The following is a 22,722-nucleotide window of genomic DNA, read 5'->3' as shown; positions in this document are numbered from 1 at the left end:
TTAAATCTGACTCTTTTTTTTTTTCTAAATATACCCAAATATGGTTCTTGAATTATATAATTAAACTAAAAATGAAGGAATCAATCATGCACCGAATATCCGGTATACGTTTTAAACACAGTAGGAAAAATTTCTATTGCTGAAATAATTGTATTCTTCTGAAAATAGACTATTATAATCTTCGTTTTATTTAACATTTTAGAGTTGGCAGCATTGATATATTTCTGTAGAAGCTTATCGAACGATCAAATATGGCGCGTTGTACCAACTCTTAACTGCGTCTTAAAGTATATAAGTAAATATCAGCTAATAATACTATAAATGTGTGTGCTAAATGTATAATAAATAGATGTTTATACAGTTCCGTCAAAAAGTAGGCTGGTTATCTCATCAAAATCGCAAAGGAAATGCCTGTGTGAATTAAAAAGATACTTAGTTATTTAGTACGAAGGAATTTGCGTCATAACGGATGTCCCAAACTTTACACAATATTTGAATTTGATACCATTCGTGACGCAAAGTGTTGGCTATCCTATTAAGAAACCATCTGACTACCGATAGCTTAAAGTTAGTAAAAATGGAGCGTTACACGATAGAACAACGTCTTAATGCCAGATTGGAATCAAATAAAAATTGTTATATGTTTATTGAATAGTAAAATATACAGTATAGGATTATGTATGAAACAACACATAGGGCAAATGGCATCCATGGCTTTGCTGGCCCATATGCACTCTTTTGCCAAAATATTTCATGACCATTTTTGCATAAATGGGGCTGAATTTCGTTTATGCAGTGATGAATTTCCTCCTTCAACGTATGCGTGCTTGTCGGCTTATTGACATAGACTTTTGATTTCAAATAACCCCACAGAAAGAAATCCAATGGTATGAAATCACACGATATAGGGGACCGATTCTCATATTTTCGAACTGTGGCCTCTAGATTTCCATTATTTTTTTGGATATTGTTCAACATTGAAAAAATCTTGTTCCATCGTGTAACAAACCATTTTTATTAACTCTAAATATCAGCTGCCAAGTATATTTTTTTAAATAGAGTTGCCAACTTTTTACTGCATGAATGGTGGCAAATTCAAATCTTCAGTTAATTTTGGGGCACCCTTTAGAATCGAAAGATGTATAAAAAATATTAGAGCTATTTAAAAAAAATACTTTTATTAAAAAATAGAATTTTTGAAATCCTTTTCTAAAATTTATAAAAATAAAGGGATAATTAACTTGTAAAAATTAGCCCTATTCAGATTTCTAATCGAAATCAGTCTTGGGATTCTGAAATTATTGAGTACTTCAATTTCTAGAAGTCAGTGAACCGCAAGACTTTAATAGAAATCAATATCTCTTCATCTTTCGATATCCCTGTATTTTCCGATATCCTTCGTCACCAACTACTAGTTTTCCATTAGTTGGCGCTTCAATTATGATTTTCGAAAACCTTTTTAATATTTTTCTATATCTGATGTTCGAGGTTTATCGAAGATTTGGAACATTTGCAACTGTATGAGGTCAGAGAAAAGAATTTCTTTAATTCAGAAACAATTAATATCGAAATGGCAAATTTAAGGTCCACAACTGTTGTTAGAGAATAAAGAAGGAATCAAATTTGGATATTAAGGAACAAATTATGCGGTGAAGGAATACAATCATTTTCTAAATAATTTAATGATTTTCGTTGAAATGTCTATTCTTCGTCATATTGCAGTTACATTATTATTGTAAATATGCTATCTGGAATCTAAGCAATTGAATGTTTTTTTTTAAGCTTTTGACATCGAATTAATTTTTATTTTGAAAAATATGGATTCCCAAAATAAATTTGAAAGTTCATTTGGTTTGCATCATATCTGCTTGAATAGACTCCACAATGAACTTCATTGAATAATATTTTCCCCTTCCCTCAGCACATGGAAGCTAACCATGCAACTCTCACCATTAGTACATTTTTGGAGAGTATGGAAGAGGCGGTACGAATGAAAAACAACTAACAGTAAAATTACATGGTTGTAATAAAAATGACTGCATCGTCATATTCTATCTTATCAAAATAAACGCATCTGATATCACGTGGTGCTTAGATTACAGACATCATTTCCTGGGATTGGGAAAACTTTAATGAAGGTAAACTATTTTTGAATTTTTTTAATGCAATCAACACTAAATTTGCATTAGGAAATGAGAATATGATAACAAATTTACGCCAAATATTCTGTTCACTGTTTTTATTAATATGTCAGAAATTACTTTTGAATATGTGATAATAAATTATTTTTTTGGATGGTCTCTTTTTTTTTTAAAAAAAAAAAGGTCGTATTTTTGTCGCAAGACAGTTTTGATAATCTGTCTTAATATGTAAGTCTTTAAATTTATCGTCATTTAAAAATTCGACTTATTAAGCATCAGTTTGATTGTTTTATAATTTGATGAGTAAATAATTAGATATACTTGCAAATAATTTGCAATTAACATTTTTTATTTACTTTATGATGTGCCAGAATTTTGAACGTTTTTACACCTGTAATTTTCCTACTGAGAATATGCTATTTCAACAATTCAGACTTCATTTGGTAGTAGTTTGGTAAACTATAAATTTAATTAATTCAATTAATTTGATTTTAAAAATTTAGATTCTGTCAGCGTAGAGTTGCATGGTATTGAGCGTCTAAAGAAATATATTTCTATCATAAATGAAATTTATCATTACTAAGAAGGCCGGGATAGCCTGGTGGGTTTCGTTGTTGGATACGCATCCCTTTGTGTTGCGAGTTCGAATCCCAACCGCCGAAGGCTCTCCGTGCGTGGAGGTGGCTGACATACGCATAAATCTGTCGTGGTCCTCCATGTCGAGAGTAAAACCACTGTGGGTACTGGATCAGGGGTAATCGTTCTCTTATTCAGGTCTAAATTGCGATGTGTGGATCAGTGAATGAAATGCATGAATGAAGTCCGCCCGTAAAAAGTGTTGTGAAGAGTATGTAGCTGAGTCGTACTCTTGGCCCTAGATGGCGCTACTGATAGAACAAGAGACACTCCCTTTCCTTAAAATTACTGAATTCTAAATTCAGTGGGCATGTCTATGACAAATGCCATTAGAAACATCATTATTGAATCTAAATTACAGGTTAAAATAGTAAACTGTACTGCAGTATTGGCCAGAACTACATGTGTTTTGAAAAAAGGGTATTTCGATTATTTAATGGCTAATAACAGCGATGATATAAGCAATAATACCATAAACCTATGTATTATTTTGAAGGTAATTAAACCAATAATGTAATGAAATGGAAGCTTTATTTTCTGTTATTAAATTGAACTAAATTTATAGATAAAAATTAAATTTAAAAGGATAATAGATTACTAAAAGACTATTTATATTGCATTGCGAGAGGATATGTAATAAATTAAAATTTTATTTATAAAAATTAAAATTAATTTATGCATATTAAATCAATAAAAACTTTATAATCCAGAAAATTTGAGTCTTTGGCTGCTTTTAAATATTTAATTTTCGTCAATTTTCGAGAATATTTATATTTATTCTTAGACAAAGATTTATTCTAAGAGGGGGCACCTGTTCAAACGCTGTAAATATTCCAATAGCAAGACACTCTGATGATTTAAAATGGCGGAGAAAGATCTCTTAAACCATATTTTATCTTCTTCTAATCCCTTCTGCAAAAGCCACTGAATATTTTTCTTGTTCATCTAATTTATTTCACTCACACCACTAATGAGGAGGATTCAAGCGTCTTTCCGCGCACTTCGTTGCTAATCTTGCACTTAATGGTGTTCTACCAGAGATTATCGGAACACAAACACAAATCCTTGAACAACTCATTAGTGGTTAATGGATTAGAAAATATATTTCATACATTTTCTTTCCAGAAAGTACCACTTATTTAATTTGAGATTGCATTCATTCAGTTCTTGTTTGATAAGAATTATTGTTCTGTTTCCTTTCAACCGCTTACTATTAATGTACAGTTATTGAGGGTTTGTAATCGTATTATAATTTTGAGCAATGTTTGTTCATTAATTTCAACCGAAGTTTATGTTATTTTTTAAGCTTTATTTCCTGATGGATGTAATTAATCATTATGTTAGCTGTAAGTGTAATAATGAATATTGTAATAAAATACAGGAAGCACATATTATGAAATTTGTTGAAAGAGAGAGTTTATTTACATATATTCAAATGAAATGAAGTTTTTAAATGTCACTTCTGTTATCTTTGTTTTGTTAGAAAAAAACACCCTTCTATTTATTCGGTCTAACTCCAATAGAGCTCTTTATACAAGAAAGATTTTTTATCGAGATTTTTAATCAAATTTCCCTGGCATTTGTTTGTTAAGTGGAGATTAACCTATTATTTTTATTTGTTAAGTATATATTATCTTAATTAAGTAACAGAAAGAGCTATTTCGGTATGAACCAAGAGATATGAACTATCTCAGCTCTCTCGTTCCAAATTTTTGCATCACTGCAATAGGACGGAATTGATAGCGCACATCCCATTCAATATATACCAAAGCATATAATAAACACCATGAGATTCAGTAAATTAGAGTCTTGAAACCCTGATCCTTCAGTTCTGAGACCAATACTTTACTTACAGCCACTTGAACTTTGATGTTTTAAGTGCTTTTATACTTTAATGTTGTCTACGATAATAACATTTATGATGTACCAAAATAAATGGACCATTTAAAAATTAAATAAAATGAGACAGATTAGAAATGCCCGTTTGTTTACTGTATTTGAGAGCAACAGTAAATTTTCCAAATGTCAAAACTTGAAAGTAGCGACAAAATTCGATTACAGATATCACTTAAGCTTATATAAGTAAAGAAAAATTATATTATTCTCAAAGTAACCATCAATTTTTCCTAATGGCACAGATGCTCTACATTATTGCTCGATATCTTTTTTTTAATTGAACATTTATGAATCCCCCGTGCACCACAAAGTATCACACGGGGCTCACAGAAGTAAGTATGTAACACATTACAAAAAGAAAAATAAGAAAATTTAACAGTTATGAAGGATTACATATTTCAACAATAAATTTACAGACATTTTCAAAAGCACTTCTAGTGGAAATAAGTTGGTGAAACTCTGGTGGCCAATTTAAATTCATGTGCTTAAGAGCCAGTCTTAGGATCTGTCTTTCTTTGACAAACTTGGAACATAGAAGGAGCTCATGTTCAACATTTTCCTCCCCACCAATATCACAATCGCAGGAAGATGACGGAAACAAATTAAATTTGTACAAGTAACTTTTAAAGTTACCATGACCAGTTAGAAATTGGGTTATTTTGTAATTAGTATAAAAATGATGGCATGACAGTCTCTTATTAATGGATGGAAAAAATTTCTTTGTTAAGCTCCCTTTATTTGAAAGGAGGTATTCTTGATTCCAAGACTCCACCATTTTTTCTCTCGTAATCTTCTTGTAAAAGGATTTAGGAATATTAACGTCAATGTCGATTTTGCGCTTAGTGGCAGTTTTAGCAAGCCAATCGGCCCGCTCATTTCCATAAATGCCCGTGTGTCCACGAACAAATGCAAAAACTATTGAGATATTTTTATCTTACATTGCTACGATATCGTCACTTTTTTTTACAACATGCCTAATATCGAATAGTGATGTCATTCTACAGTTGCTTGTTTTCTTTGGAATAGAAACAACGCCAATAACTATTTAGGAAAACGTATTCATTTAGAGCGTAATTCTGCACTACATTACTTTGCTTTGATAGCTTTTGTTGTTTAAAATTTTTAATATTATTTTACAAAAATGGCTTAGACCTTCAACAGAAAACATTTCTTATAGAGAATTATTACTTATTCTTCTGAAACAAGACCAGGCTTTCGGTGTAGGTTCAATTTATGCAAGCTTTTAATATTTCAAAGTATCTGGGGCATGGCTTAACTGGGAATTTACTTTAATGATGTGTCACAGCAATAGGCACAAATATTCCATTCAAGGAGTATCTGTTAAATCAATTTTTGGACGATATGTCCAAAAATTGATTTAACAGATACTCCTTGTTTCCTATTCATTTTATTATATATTTAAAGTTGAAGAATAAGAAATATCCATTTGCATACAAAATTGAGACTGCTACTTCCATGACTGCTGTTTCTATGACTTCACTAGAAATATTTGTAAGCGATATGCAGCAACAACGTGAAGTCAGCGATATTAATGTGGAATTTATTCTTTTTTCGATTAAATATATTTTTACTTTGATGGTTATTCATCTTATTATGGTTATCTATTTATATATTTTATACTATTACTTGTTTCCAAACTAATATTGCAGATCAAGGGGAAAAATTCCCATGTGATTGTTCCATCCTCTTTGCATATTTTCCAGGGGTTAATAGATCCAATATTTCTGCTTTTGATTTTTCAAAAGCTTTTTGAATATCATCACTGTCAGTTTTTTACCTTCAGTTCTTTTTTTCTACTCAAGCGGTGACCAAATGATTCATTTTTGTTTTTTCCATATCACATCAATCAAAGAAAGCTTTGCAAAATGTGAATCTTCTCTCCTATGATGGAAATTTCGCCTTTTTTCTATGCAAAATCAAATATTATATACAAAATAATCGCAGTCAAAAGAATTGAAAATTCCTGGACCTTAAGTAAAAGAATTCCCCTATCAAGATCCCTATTCGGAAAAAGTTTAAACGGAAACAGATCCCATCGGTTGTGAATCATTTTGTCTGGGGAAAAAATCCTAGTGGAAGGATGAACACTGGGCACTCGGATTTAATTATTTTATCAAGAATACGAAGTAGTAGGAAAACCAAACATCCATAATTTGGCTCATGCAATTCTCGAAATGTTTATCTACATCAAACTGTGTGAGATTTTTTTTTCAAAACTTCTGCAGTTTAATATAATAGATTGTGATTCTTTAAAAATATTTTTTTATTTAATAAAACACGTGTGGAAAATTATCTTTTCCTAAAAACACTTACATATTTAATTTAAACATCTTAATTAACTTCTCGAAAACACATTCCGAGAAAGCTAATGTCATAAGTAAAAAAGTTCTTGCTTTTCTTTCTTCGTATATTTTCATATTAATATAATATTTTATCAGTTATGAATTGTCCTAATGAAAGTACTATATATAATTCGATAGTGAATATGGGTCATTTTTCAATAAATATTCGTAAATGAGTTAGTGTGAAAAGTGAAAAAAAAATCAAATTCATTAATTATAGTAAAATACACCATATAGTACATACACAAGACATTTAAATACCAGAAATACCATTAATATTTATTATAATACATAATTATAGTAGACTAAAGTCTGATTATAAATTAAATTCATGAATTATAATGGGTATGAATAAATACATAATTAATTCCCCCAAAATCTTTTACATTAATTTATTCCTCATGGTCTTGCGAATCAATTCCTAAATGAAAAAATTATACCATTTTGTCCAATGCTTATGAAAAATATATAAATACATATATTAATATATTATATTAATATATGAATATATTAATATATAAATATATATAGAAAATGAAACAACAAAAAATAATCGCATTTGTGATTATAAATTTTTGTCATTAAAATATTTATTAGTTGAATTAAAACGATAACAAATAAACGGTTTTAAGAAATAAAATATTTATTTTTTGTGCTAATGAAGACCTTATTATTCAATTTATAGATAGTGTTGATAATTATATGATCGGGAATTTTTAAAAACTTGTATATATTTTACTTTTGAATGAAATAAATTTTCCTCTGCTCCATTCCTTTAGAATGCTGATTTTCTGACTGTTGTTGGTGAATTAGTTACAGTATTTTCTCGAAATATTTTTCATAGCGTTTGGAATTACTTAACTGCAAATTCATTTCATTCTGTCCTTCCGGGGAACGAATTGAGATTTATATAGGCTTTACTGGCACAAGAATCAAATCTGTCTATGCTGTGCCAAACATATGGTGGCTTATTCATCTGTGACTCCATATTTATAGATTTTGTTTAAATGCATACATTAAAATCGTTGAAAATCCATCTAATCTCATAAACTAGGCTGAATTTGGACAATTTTTATTCTTTGTACCAGTAATTTATTTGAAAGGAAAATCTAAATTCAAAAACCTTATATCAAAAATGGAAATGATTTTTGATCTTTAAAATTAATCCAATAAAAAAATTTCAGTTATTTATTGACAGTTTATTGTTTTGAAAGTGATAAATGTCTCCTAATAGATCACGATTTTTATATTCCCCAATTAAGGATGAATTTTAGAAATTATTGAAATTTTTTGAAATTATAATCTTAGAAAAATATTTTATTACATGTAGAATATATGGTATTATCAATGCTGTTTTAAACTGAACAGCATTTATTTGATACTTTAACAGCATTGATTATTAATATTTTTACAATTATTTTATTAGTATATTTTATAAATATCTTATAAATATATTTTATAAATATCTTATAAGTATATTTTATAAATATCTTATAAGTATATTTAATGGAAATATCGTTGCTCCTAATACAAAGTTTTGTAAATTTATTAAATATGTAATAATATCGTTATAACAATTAAATACTTACAAAATTCCTTTTTTTTTTAGTGATAAGGTATTATCCAGTTGCTTTTCAATATCTTCATTTAAATTGTTACTTTTTGAAACAAAATCAGTATAAGATTTGGAGACTCATTTCTAAGCCTTTGTGTATTTATTCAAAATGAAATAAGAATCAATAACCTTTTCTTATTAAAATACCAAAAATGGGCAACATTGCAATGGAATTGATGAATATTGCATGTGAGAATTTGTACTCAAACTAGCATGCATTTCGAGGCAAATAATAATGTGTTCTGCGAAGAGCGTGTGTGACCGTAAAAAGAGACTCTATAAAAATAGAAAAAGAGCCATGAAATTGAAGATTTCTATAAATTTATTACATGAAATGCAAAATTTTTCCTCTTTCTTAATTATATAAAATTTGAAACAATGAAACAGAAATCGTAATTCTTGTCTTTTTTAAAGAACATTTCCCCTTTTCCCTAAATGGAGTGTACAATGCTGTATTAAAATATCCCTGGGTGTATTACAGACTTTGATGATATTTTTGGACTAATAAGGGTATAATGTAAAGCCTTTAAAATTATTTTCAATGTCAAAGTTTAAAAAAAATGAGATTCATTTCATGATATCTGTTATTAGCTACGAATTCTGATTGTATCTTTCCTTTATGTTAGTAGAATTGCTTCCAATTATTCATAAATACTTTATCAGCTTAAAATTAGTTTATGAAAAAATTAAAAGATTAATTTTATTAGTATTTTAAATCTTTAGTTTTAAAATTAAGATTAAACTTTTCTCATACATCTGTTATTAGCGACGTAACTCAGACTGTTTCTTTTGTTTATGTTAGTAGAATTGCTTTTAGTTATTCATAAACATTTTAGTAGCTTAACATTAGTAGCTTATGAATTTTTTTTAACTACATCCTCCTAATAAATATAAAACCGTGTTAATCCAATGTTTTCATGCTTGTCAATCTAATTCTAAGTTTTAATTGAGACGATAATTTTCAGTGAGCAGTGAAAAAGAACCAAATTTAAAGACACAAAAAGGAAGATATATATATTTTTTTATCTTAAGAATTCCACATTAAAACGCGCTTTTTGCTTGAAAAAAAAACATGAATGAATAATTCAAGCAGAAATAAAGGAATAAGGTAAAGAGAAGTCACATATAATGTTTTAAAAATATATTATCCATTTTTTTTACAAATCTGGATGAACTAACCCCACACAATACATATGCCTTCGACTTATTCTACTTTAATTAAACTTTGAGGATTAAGTTTTTGAAACGAAATTACAGACATTTGACTCCATTGCATTCGAAATTCGACTCCCCAATATTGTACAACCTCAGTAAACTCATAAATGATTCACAAAATTGCGTACAGTTAAATTAAAATGGCTCGAGGGTTCGCAATTTTCATCGTCCAATCCTCATCTCCTATGCTACATAGTAATTGCTTTGAATCTCCTTTCGTCTAAGAGGTTTTCCCATTTAAAAACATTTTAATGGCTTACTGGAAGTAAAGTCGTGGAGAAAATGTTTCTTCCATTTTTATAATGTTAATTATCAAAATAAAAGAATTTGGGGGAAATGATGTGGAGATAGTGAAAAAAAATGTGGTTAAGAAAAAAAAAATGTAAATGATAAAAACGTTAATATTATTTTTTAATTTTTATTTCTTCTTGTCTCTTTCTTCCTTATTTCAAATTGTTATGTGGGAACAGAAGAAAAAAAAATGCACATAAAACTGTTTTTGAAGAAATTTAACCATTGTTATCGTAATGTTATTTTTGCATAATCTCGTTTCCTTCTAAATAACGTTAGATAATCCGGAATTGAATTATCAGAACCAAAAAACTGAATGAAAGAAAGAATAAATGGATATGAGGTTAGTAGCATTGTCTTAAAATACTGGACATTATGGAAGATATCTCTATCAATTACAGTTCATCAAATTACTTTAAATAATGTCTTTTGGAAAAAAAACTTTCTTATTGTTAAAAAGTAGGATTTTTTTTCTCTTGAGTAACATCTCATTAATGTAGCAGTGAGTATTCTTTGATATTAAGTGACTGAAAAAACTCTATCTAAGCTTCATTTAAAATTGAGCTCATTCGCTTTTTTGAAGGGGCTTTCAGAAACGATAATTTAAATAGAATCTGCTTACACGTTCTATTTTTCCTTTTACTAGATCTTTAAAGTTTTAATAAAACAATTATAATTTTTTAAAATATGACTTAATGTCTAATTTATTTATGTATCATTATCAGAATTATTGTTATCTAAATTAATTGTTTTAAAATTTTTATGCACAAGCGCTAATAGATACTTAGTCAGTATAGATAATTATTTTTAATACTAGAAGAAAAATCTGGGTGAAATTTTTATAACAGAGATTAAAACGACTGGAATTTCTTTATTGCAGTGAAATATTGGAGAAAGAAATAAGTTCAATTGTTTTCTAGGAATTTTTTTAATAAAGAATAATTTTTTTTCGACGAAGAAACCAGGATTCAGAGCATTCTTAAATGAATATGCACCAAGATTAAATATGTAATTTTTTGTGATAAATGCATTAATAATGGCATTTTTTGTATTGAAATTCAAACAGATTTGAATTATACAGGTAATACATTTTCTTTTTTCAATCTAAATAGATAACAAAAACTGGATGAATTCCCTAAAAAGTTTCAGAAATTTGTTGAAAAATAAGAAATGCTTTTTGTTTGAGTGGCCGTTTAAAATATGTTATACTGCATTCATCTCGCAGAAGCGTACTAAGAGGTTATCTCCTGTTAATCGTTTTAAACCTATACTTTATCCTATCAAGTGTGACAAACTTTTTTCAAAAGTTTCTGAATAATGTAAGTTTAAACCATGTTTGTGTTATTATCTAGTTAAAAGCAATCTGTAAAATTGTAGTCGATCAGATGGTCAGCAACTTCCGGTGGCTCTTCCACTTCATGCCCGCAACAGTGTTTGAATAACCATAAAAAATAATAATTATATGTACATGACGTGATTTTATTTTATTGCACAGTAATTATCAAGAAAGGTATGGAATATTTCTCAGAAACATTAAGAATAGAATGTTCATTACATATTCGATGTCTATACAGAAGTGGAAATTAGTATTTTTATTCGAGAGTAGTTCATAATTTAAATCTTTTCTTCTTATATGAATATGACTGAATTTCATAATCAACATGAAATGCCTCACCACACTGCACTGTACGAATCATCTCAGACACAATCAACTATATAAGATGGCTACTTACACAGATACTGACAGTGAGCCATTTGAGATCCTGAAAATATAATCTGCACCATGAGCTTTCTAATGATGTCAGGTCAAAATATTTCTCACAGATCTTATAAATTTTGTCAAGTGTTGCATTCCTTTTAAAGAATTATATATTTTTTTTTTCAAGTTTTTCAGTTTATGGATGAAAAATGTCTTCAGATGCTACAACTGTAATTATTTGAGCAGTCGCAACAGTAATAACTAACCACTGCGCGCTATAGCTACATCCTAATAATTCTCCGATAAGCTTTTTATCTTTTAATTTGATAATATGTTCACTATGTGGGAAGCTAATTTTTTGGATAATCCTCATATTTTTTTTTTCTTCAAATTGTTAAATGCCAGACAGGAAAAAGTATAATACATAAAACTTTTTATAGCTTCAATTTAATCGCATCATACTGTATAATACAACTTGCATGAATCAAAATTCAATATCAGTAGAAAGTTTCTAATAATACTCTAATACTGTTCCTCAATTTTATTCAGAAGACTAACTCACGCAGTAATTTTTTTATCCCTTTCGACAGAGCAGATTACGTACTATCAATGACAAATGCTTTTATTGGTTATTGATAAACATCAATCAAAATATAAGGAAGATATTTAATAATCAATGACATACTTTATTATTATATGCTTTCTGAGAATATATGAGTTCACTGAATATTTTACTGTTGAAGAAGAAAGCAATTCTAGGTTGATTAAATTGTATCAATTCTGCAAATGAATTTGAAAAGAATCCTTATTAAGGGAAAAAAAGACAAAAATGTGACTTTTCTTTATTTTTAGTGTATAGATTCTAAAATTGTTTTATTTCGCAGAAGTGACCATTAAAGTTATAAAAATATAATTTAAAAACATAACATTTTATTGCATAATGATTTCAACCTGGCAAACATTGCATAATTTTCACGGTGTAACTAATTATATGTATTTCTTTATTGCTATTAGATTACTTCTACAATTATTACAAGAAAGAATCTGAAGATTATCAATAGAATTTCGTAATTTATTGAATTATTTTTGCTTTAATTACCATATATATATGAAAAAAATATATTACTCAGGTAACCAGAGGTATGCTAACTAAACTCAGTGGCACGACAGCCTAGTGTGGGCCAAGGCTTACAGTGCCCATATCTGCTTTTTTGACCGATGACCCTGTGGTGCAAGGTATATGTCGCGGTTAAGATGGTCAATCGAACGCGGAACCTCCAGTGTTTAGTTAACTGAGGCATGCTTGGTCCTCAATTTATCGACCCACTGAAGAGATGAAAGGATGAGTAGACCTTGCCCACCCCGAGGATCGAACCTCGGACCTGTGCGTTGTGAGCGCAAAGTCTGAGAAATATTTCGACACATCACATGCCTTTGTATCGATTTTTTTATTGCATTTTTATGCAGAAAATTTATGTTTCCTATTCGGATTCATTTACGATTCTTTTTTATTTATTTAGAGATTTTTAAAAATAGATATAAGCCTGGTGATCTAAAATGGCGGCAAAGAAGTAATCACTTGAATACTTTGTTATCCCTCTTCTCAGAAATTTCATTCAGATTTTTCTCATCCATATAATTTATTTCATTCTTGCCTTAGCTAATGAGACGGATTGAAGAGTATTTACGCGCACTTTGCTTCTAATCTGGTACTTAAACGAAGTTATGCAAGAGATTAACTGAACACAGCAATTACGCAACGCTTCACTAATAAAGGAATTAGGGAATACTCTATGGGTTTCTTACTTGAAAATGCCAGCTAATTAATTTTGAATTAAGTTCACTTACCTCTTGTTTGAAACGAATAATCACCTTTTCTCATTTCGTGTGCATCTTACACGCATTTTGTTCTTGAATATTTCTGAATGTTTTGTTGTGTTTGATAGCTATTGTTAATTAAATTCTACAAAGTTGTCTATTAAAAGCAATAAGATGGAAACTGTAATATTCAATTGTCGAAAATTATTGAAAGAACAGTGAATACATTAGGGAGTTGAAACTAGTTTTGATTTTTAAAGATTGTACCCTAAATCGATCTAAAAAATTTCTCCTATTTTCGTTTATTTTTTATAGAGTTCAGTTCAGTTATATTGATGTCACGTTTTTAAAGCAAAACTACGGCTGTTTAGAGAGGGACCTCGTCATTTTGAACCGCGTTTAGGTGACAAACAGGACACCTGAGTTGGCAACACTCTCTTCCGCATCAACCAGCGGGAGAACATTTGGCCCCAACGTATTTAATATGTACCAGACCTGTTTACATGACGGTTCTACAGTAGCACCCCAGATTGTACCTTCAGGTCACCATGGCCATCTAATTTTTTACGGAATAAATGTCTAGAAATGTTGTCTCATTTATAAAATAAAATAATAATAGAAATGATTGAAATAGATGAATAGATGATAAGATGAATTTTTATATATATATGCTATCAGAAGATTATAGTTTAAAAGTCTACTATATAATTTTAATGTCCACATAAGTGAAACAATATGGATCCAATTCCTTATTTATCATGATTTAATTAAAAGAATATCATTATTAATGTTTATTTTAATAGAAAAATTCTGTAAAATTTTCAAACACAGGAAATTCCGAAATTAACTATTGCATTCAACATAGAATGTTGGCAAAATAATGCAGTTGATATGATTTTAGATAATAAGTTGCAAATTAATATAATTTTCAATAATGAAACAAAATCCTGTTAAGTTGTTAATAGGTTATGACAGGTTCACTTTGTGCCATATTGCAGAAAGATTTGTTTACCAAAACAGATGCAAAATCTCTTCACAGATCACGTGCGCAAAATTTTATATTGGATTTGTTAATTCCATATTTAAAACATTTGACTAAAAATATTATCGTTTTAGAAATTTGTTTTATGGTTGTATCCCCTAAAAGAATATAAAATATCCACATAAGTGAAACAATATGGATCCAATTCCTTATTTATATATATATATATATATATATATATATATATATATATATATATATATATATATATATATATATATATATATATATATATATATATATATATATATATATATATATATATATATATATATATATATATATAAAGTTTTTCCTGTTCCTTTTTTGGTTTTAGTTTGAATAAGAAATAATTTTTAGTTGCGATTCCGAAACTATTTCGTTTCGTTTTCATTTTGGTTTCGTTTTCAAAATACTTCTTACTTTAGATTGGTTACTTATATATATATATATATATATATATATATATATATATATATATGATGAAATAAATATTAATATTAAACTTCTGTATTGAATAATAAGAAAAAAGTTATGTGAAGCATTGAAGTTTGCAGATAAAGAGAAGTAAATATTTGGTGTCGAAATACACTAATCTGTATCTGGGTTTTGCATTTCAATATAATTTCAATATTTGGCGATTCCAAATTCACTGTAAAAACTTGGAAGAGAGGTAAAAAGCTTCCAGTGCTAGAACATAATTACTTTGAATGTCTTTTATTTTTAAATGGTTTCTCCAATGAAATCGCTTATCGAAATTCATGGAAATATCAAGGAAAAAATATATATGTTTTAACTTTTTAAGGGTTGATTACCAGAATAGGGGGGAAATGTGAATAAGGGATAAATAGTTTGAAAGCGGTAAAACATGCTGTGCTCTCCCCCCTAAAAATTGTTATCAAACGATAACATTAAATTTTTCTTTTGTTCTTGATTTTCTTTCCTTCTATAAGAAATACCACTGCACAAAAACCGGAAAAAAATGCATCTAAAGAAACTTAGCCCTTTCTGATGGAAATTGTTTTTTTATTTAAAAAAAATATAATACTATTATTTAACAGAATTGGATTTGAAATAACATTTCCTCATATGCAACTTGGAATGAATGCTTTGAAAGGAAGTAAAATATAGATATGGTTCTGGGAAATACTTTCGTAAAACGCTGAACATTGACAAAGATGTATCCATTAGGGATTGCAATACCGGTATACCAGATACCGAATACCGGTATTTTGAGCCATTTGTACAATTTTGTAATACCGGTATTCACAAGTTTAAATACCGGTTTTTCGGTATTTACTAGAAATCTTTAAAATTTCTCCACTAAATGTTCAAGTATCGCGAACATAGCAAAATAGTATGCGTTTTTGTTTTTATGTCTCAATAACGGGCGAAATTAATTAGCTAATTAAAGGCTTAATTAATTGCTTAAATCTAAATTAGCGAAACATGGATTATCCCTGAAAGAAAATATTTTATCCTTAACGACTGATGGAGCAACAATTATGAAAAAAGTTGGAAAGTTTATTGGTGCAAATCAGCAGTTGTGCTATGCACACGGAATTCAATTTGGAGTAATAGAGGTATTATACCAAAAAAATAAAGAACAGAAGAATCCAAATACTGTGAATTTAGAAATTTCGGATTCCAACTTTGAAAAGAGTAAGAGTGAGAGTGATATTGACAATGAAGATAATGACAATTTAATTGTTGAAGAAGATATCGCTAATAAGGATGAAATATTAACCTATCAAGAATTGCTTCCTATAATTTATAAAGTTCGAAAAATTGTTAAGATAATTAAGCGTTCCCCTACAAAAAATGTCATATTACAAAAATATATACTAACTGAAAATAAAACAGAATATATGTTAATAAGAGATTCTAAGACACGTTGGAACAGTTTACTCCTAATGATGGAATGATTTTTGAAATTTCGAAATTCAAACCAAAAAGCAATAATCGACTTAAACCTGTAAATTAATTTTTCAGATAGTGAATTCGACTTAATATCCAGAACTATATCAGCTCTACTTCCAATAAAACTGACTATTAAGGCATTGTGTCGGAGAGATTCTAATTTATTAACAGCTAATGCAATAATAAATTTCATGTTGCAGTCACTGAAAGAACAGCACACATCACTATCTGAAGAATTATATGTTACATTGAAAAATCGCACAGAAGAAAGGCATATCGAAATAGAACATGTCTTACGGTATTTACATAATTATAGTGATTTTAAAAATGAAAATGAAAAAGAAGAAAAAAAAATAACCCATTCAAATCTGATTACGTTTAGAGTAAATTTTCTTATAATTTTTTACCCACAACCCTATCCACATTTAGAAGAATTCGGTTCAGTTATCGAAGATTATGATGACACTGATGTCGATAGTGAAAAGGAATTGTCTCTTGAACAAAAATCAGAATTAGCGATAAATAAAAAAATTTCAACGAACCAATATACAATACAGAAATCAGCTATATCCAAAACCATCCGACGAGAAATCGATTTATTTGAAGATGAGAGACGGATTTAGAGGTAAATACTTGGAAAAAGTATATCGCATATTGCTAACAGTACCACCAACTAGCGTAGATGCCGAAAGAGCGTTTTTGACAGCTGGTCATTTTTACACAAAATTACTTTTCAGGCTTAATGACAGTACAATTGATGCATTGTTTTTTAAGATCACATTTCAAAAAGTTGTAATAGTACCCCAGACTGAATAGTGATATTTACACTTTTTTTGTGATTTAAATAAATAAGATGTTTCTTTACTTTTTTGTGATTATATACTGTTACAATTTATAAGTTCCATATTATTTTTTGTGATATTTACACTCTCTAACAAAACTGGAAAATAAAAGAAACACCTGTGTTTTCTTTCTTTTTCTAAAATTTCTAATACCGGTATTAAAACCGGTATCCCGGTATTAAGATTTAAAAAATACCGAATACCGGTATTGAACTTTTGGTCCGGTATTGCAATCCCTAGTATCCATCCATTAAACTCGCTGAAAATTAGCTATACATATACATAAGCAATATAACTATACATATACATATATAACAGGGGAAAAAATAAAAGAAAGATGTCGTTAAGAAAATATAAATCTGATATAACGCCACTGGTCGAGTTGGGATATGGAGGACGATGGTAAGCTTGCTGAGGAGAATGAGACCTATTACTAACATGTAACACTAAAATAGTATTAATTAAGATTTTAAAATTGTATACAATTATTTGCACTTAAAAGTAGTGAGACTTAGATTATATCTTTGAGAATATCTTTAAATAATTAAACCAACAAATTTCATATAGATGTCTGGATCTGTCAACGCAGGAGCAGTCATGAACACAGTGAGCAGATACTGCAATGTTAATTTTACAGTTTTACACATTTTTATTCAGTGTCTAAAATTTCGTTCTCATCGTGTGCGGCTTTTTAATTCATTAACATTGGAAATGCGTAATTTGGTGTGAGAACACCTTCATAGGAATACCTTTAAATTTTTAAGAACTATAAATTTTATTCATTTTATATGAATGCCATAAGGTTTTCAAACATTTTAACTTGAATTTTTTCGGTAATTGGAGTTATAATTTTAAGATCATTGTCCTTTAAACTTATTGTGCTTTTTTTCTATAAGTGTATAACGTTGTTTGTATTTGAATCTTGAGGAAATGATTTCTTTTATAGATCGTATGGCAATTTACACATACTGCTTTTTTTGGCGAAGCATGATCAACTTTGGCTGTTAAGCCATAAAAATCCAAAAATCCAATCTAAACCAGGAGCAGCTTCCGAAAAACAGAATGACAGTGTTTACATTTTCCCTTTATTTATTACTATACTCCAAATTTGATAGCTCTAGGTCTGTTTTAGATTATCGAACTCTAATACGCACACACATTCATAGTTATTACTAGTCGCCTTTGATGACCAGCTAGTCCGGAGAAAGTAACAATTATATTTGAACGCAGATTAATCTTTTTTTTTTTTCTGATTCCATGAATCTGCAAAATTATTTTGACATTGAATTGAAGCCGCTTTATTTTAATTGTCTTAGTTAAGTTCTAATTAATTGTTAAGTTGATTTTTCTCTACGCATTTGAGTATCTATGGTGCTTTTCAATAATTCTAAAAGATAATCTTTTCCCACCATGTTCCCTTGTCAGTGTTTTAAATCCAAGATCTGTACTCATTGAGCAGAATTACGATCTAAAAGTAATATATTATTATAAAAGAACTTAACAAAATGTAGAAGATAATTTGATCTTTTTCTATCAACGATGACCTGTTATATTGGGAAAAAAGAAATATGTCTATGATGGGGATGATTTCATTAATTATAATGGTTGTAGAATATTTTGGATGGATGGATCTCATGCTGTTGAAATTCAGATTGGAATTGTCTTAATTGTTAAAAATCATAAAAAGAAATATTTCACGAATCAACAATTTAGAGATGTCAGATTTTCAATTTCAGAATTAAAATAAATATTTATACATGTCTTAATCTCCTAAGCTATGTATATATTTGAAGATTGAACAAATCTTAAAGAAGAAAATATCGATAAGTATTTAATTGTATGATTCCATTTTATTATAGAATGTTTTTTATTTCTTTGGTTCTAATTTTTTAACCTGACCTTTTTTAATTATGCTAAATGATCAAAATTTCCAAGAAACTGAGCCGCATGCGCGTAAAAAACTATTAAATATCTTTTCAGATTTCTTAAATTTTACTTGCAACTAACTCTAAATAATTGCCCCTTTTATTGCAACATTTACGAAATAATTCAAAATTTACCGAGTATAAAGCTTGGTAATTTAAACATATGGAAGTATTTACAATTCTTTTTAGTAATAAAAAATCAAAGATTATTAAATTCTTATTTGAAATTCCAAAGGTTAAAAAGGTTCTAAAATATTAACTATGCTTAAAAAGATCATAATAAGTAAAACTATTTTCCAATTGAACTGCATTTAATCATAAATTACTTAACCATAATGATATTTCTATATAAAAATCGATTGTTATTAAACATTGATTTTGAGTATTTAATTCACATTTAATATTTTTTTAAACTTTTTTTTCAAACAAAAAAAAACTTTTTGTTTTTAATAAAAACTATTTTTTATCAGATAATATTTTCCCTCAGTACTTCAAAAAGAAGTAAAATAACTTTTGTAGTTATAAAAATGATTAATGATGCATCATACGTAAGTCAGCTTTATGTATTTTAAATGGATTTCCCAGAAGAAATTAATTATTATTTTTTAAATCTTTCTACTTCTACATCACAACAAAGCTCCACTAACAAATAGCGGAACAAAGCACATTTTATCCACTTATGTATATTTGAAAAACAATTATTTTTTTCTTAATAAAAAGCTACAAATCAATATTTTTGGATTACCTCTCACTAAGAAAAAAAATTATTTCAATTACATTTCTTAATGATCCCCTGGCAAATCCATTCTTTTTATTTCTGGTGTTTTTTTTTTTTTTTTTTTTGAAACGGTTGTTTCGAAATAATACAAATGGAAAGCTTTGTTCTCAAGAGAAAAAACACATAATTATATTTCTGTCTTTGCTTCGCATTGCGGTTTTAATTTATTGGAAAATCCGAAGGAAGGGATTTCTTCCAAACCTCTTTTATAATGGAGGGTTTTTTTAATCAGTTCTGAACGATATCTAGGGATTGTTTTGCTTAAAGAGGGTATATTTTGAGCTTTTCCTTATATAGATTATGATGTTTTCTATTTAAAAAGGTACGTCCAAAGAACTGGTTATTTTAGATTTATGTTATAAAAAATTTATTTAATATCATGTTTCGCAATATAAAATGCTTGTTATAAAAAGTTTTCAATGGCAAATAGTACTAACCAATAAATTTTGTATGTACATCTGCATTATGCACCATTTGCATACCATTGCTTTTTTTTCAATAATCATTTTGCCGTTTTCATGATGACATACTTTATATTTTTTTATTCTCTTTCTTTAACTTTTGTTGAGTTTATTTGTTATCTTTTATTATTATATATTTTTTTTTGGTCGATTTGAATTTTTATTCGATTGAATTTTTCGATTCGATTTTGGTCGATTTGAATTTTTATTTGGTCGATTTGAAAATTTTAAAGTCGATTTGAATTACATATTCCTTTTTTCCAAAGTATATCGGTGACAAAATTGATAGTTGTAGGTCAAGTGGTCTAGCATATAGAGTTTCAACACACACAGAGACACAAATGCGCATGCGCACTCAAAGAGAGAGAGAAAGAAATATTCATATTCATACAGACAGAACTTCATAAAATTAATTCTTCGTCAGATTTAATTTATCCAGTGCTTTCAGCTAAATTTTGTTGAATTTTTGAAGAAAAATCATATTGTTGTTACTTACGGCACTTTACAAGCCCGCCCGCTGAGAGATTTGTCAGCGACTTAAGCCGACTGAGCGTCTCTTGTTTTTTCAGTAGCGCTATATAACGCCAAAAGTATAACTTAGCTACTTCGTGCGTCAGATTCGCTTGCGCAACCCCTTTTCACAGGGAGGCTCATTCACGCACCTCACAGATAGAACACAGAAGAAGAATAACTAGGCCCGAACCGAAACTCAAACTCGGGACGCCCGGCTCACGGGGAAGACACGCTACCCTTATGCCAGGACGTCGGCAGAAGAATCATAATAAGGAGATGATAGATTTTAAGTAGATCTAATTAAACATCTTAACATTTTGCTCAAGGCAAGAAGAGAGAAGATGTGTTTCAGAGAAACATAGATGAAGTTATGAATTCTATTATTTCTAATTTTTCCCTGACTCTTTTTGTAAAACCTTTGATTATACAATAAAAAATAAAATGTAATTGCATCATAAAAGTAGAAAATTATCGGTACGAGAAAACAGATTCAAATTCAAATCATTACATTTAATTAACTATTTTATTAATTAATGCATTCTGGATGAATACGATAAAATAAAGAATTACAAAACTAGATTTTCTCAGAAAGTTATATGTGCCTATAAAACTACGACAATTATATAGGAAAGACATGAAGCAGCATATCAAAAGATAAGAAATCATTTTATTTTTTTGAAATTAGGATATTAATAGATAAGAGAAGCGTATTTTTATAAAGGCCCTCTGTTGCTTAATATTCTAATAATTTTAAACTGTGTTTTTAGTACCCAATGCTTAATGTTGCAAAGCAAATTCCAATGCCCAATGCTTATTGTTCCAATGTCAATGCTTCGAACCTTATGCTTAATGTTCAAATATGCTTTACAGTGAATGGTTTATATACTGCTCACAATGAACCAAATCCTATCGCTTTTTAGACGAACATTTAGGAGAATTCCTACTGCATTTTGTACGCTGCTTCCATCACACTTTCCAATTGCGTTCACCTCCAATGACCTGAAAGGTGGAACTTGTAAACCAAGTACTTCCAAATATCACCTCTCTCCCATCTGTTTTCCCTTTGATGATTCATAAGAATTGATTGATCATTCGGTTTGTACTTGTCTATCTCCCTTGATTCATGTTGTATTTACCATAAAAATAATTTCTCCGAACGCTTGACCGCGAAAGAAAAAGAATTAAATTTCAAGTGTTTAAAATGAATCAAGGTTTTAAAAGCACAGGGTTTCTTAAGAAGATCAGTTTTCTTTAATGTCCCTGAAGAAGATTTCAGTATTGAGAGGGTTGAAATCTTCGACAAATTTATATTTTCTATCTTTTTATTGAAAAAAAGTTTATGATATGCTTGATATAAATGACTCAACGGCTCTTCGACGCCAGCTATTTTTAATTCCTTCTTTTTGAAATGCTAAGCATTATTATTGACATTACTTGTTTTTAAGAAAATTTTAATAAGCTGCGTTTCGATGATTTTTCCCTTAATTATTTGTCTAGACTAAATAAGTTCAAACTAAAAAAACTTCTATAAATGATTAAAAATAAATATAATATAAATAAACGTCGTATTATAAAAATATTAATAATT

Source organism: Argiope bruennichi, chromosome 9, assembly GCF_947563725.1.
Source record: "Argiope bruennichi chromosome 9, qqArgBrue1.1, whole genome shotgun sequence".
NCBI classification, from domain to species: Eukaryota; Metazoa; Arthropoda; class Arachnida; order Araneae; family Araneidae; genus Argiope; species Argiope bruennichi.
Note: the sequence above shows the minus strand (reverse complement) of the source record.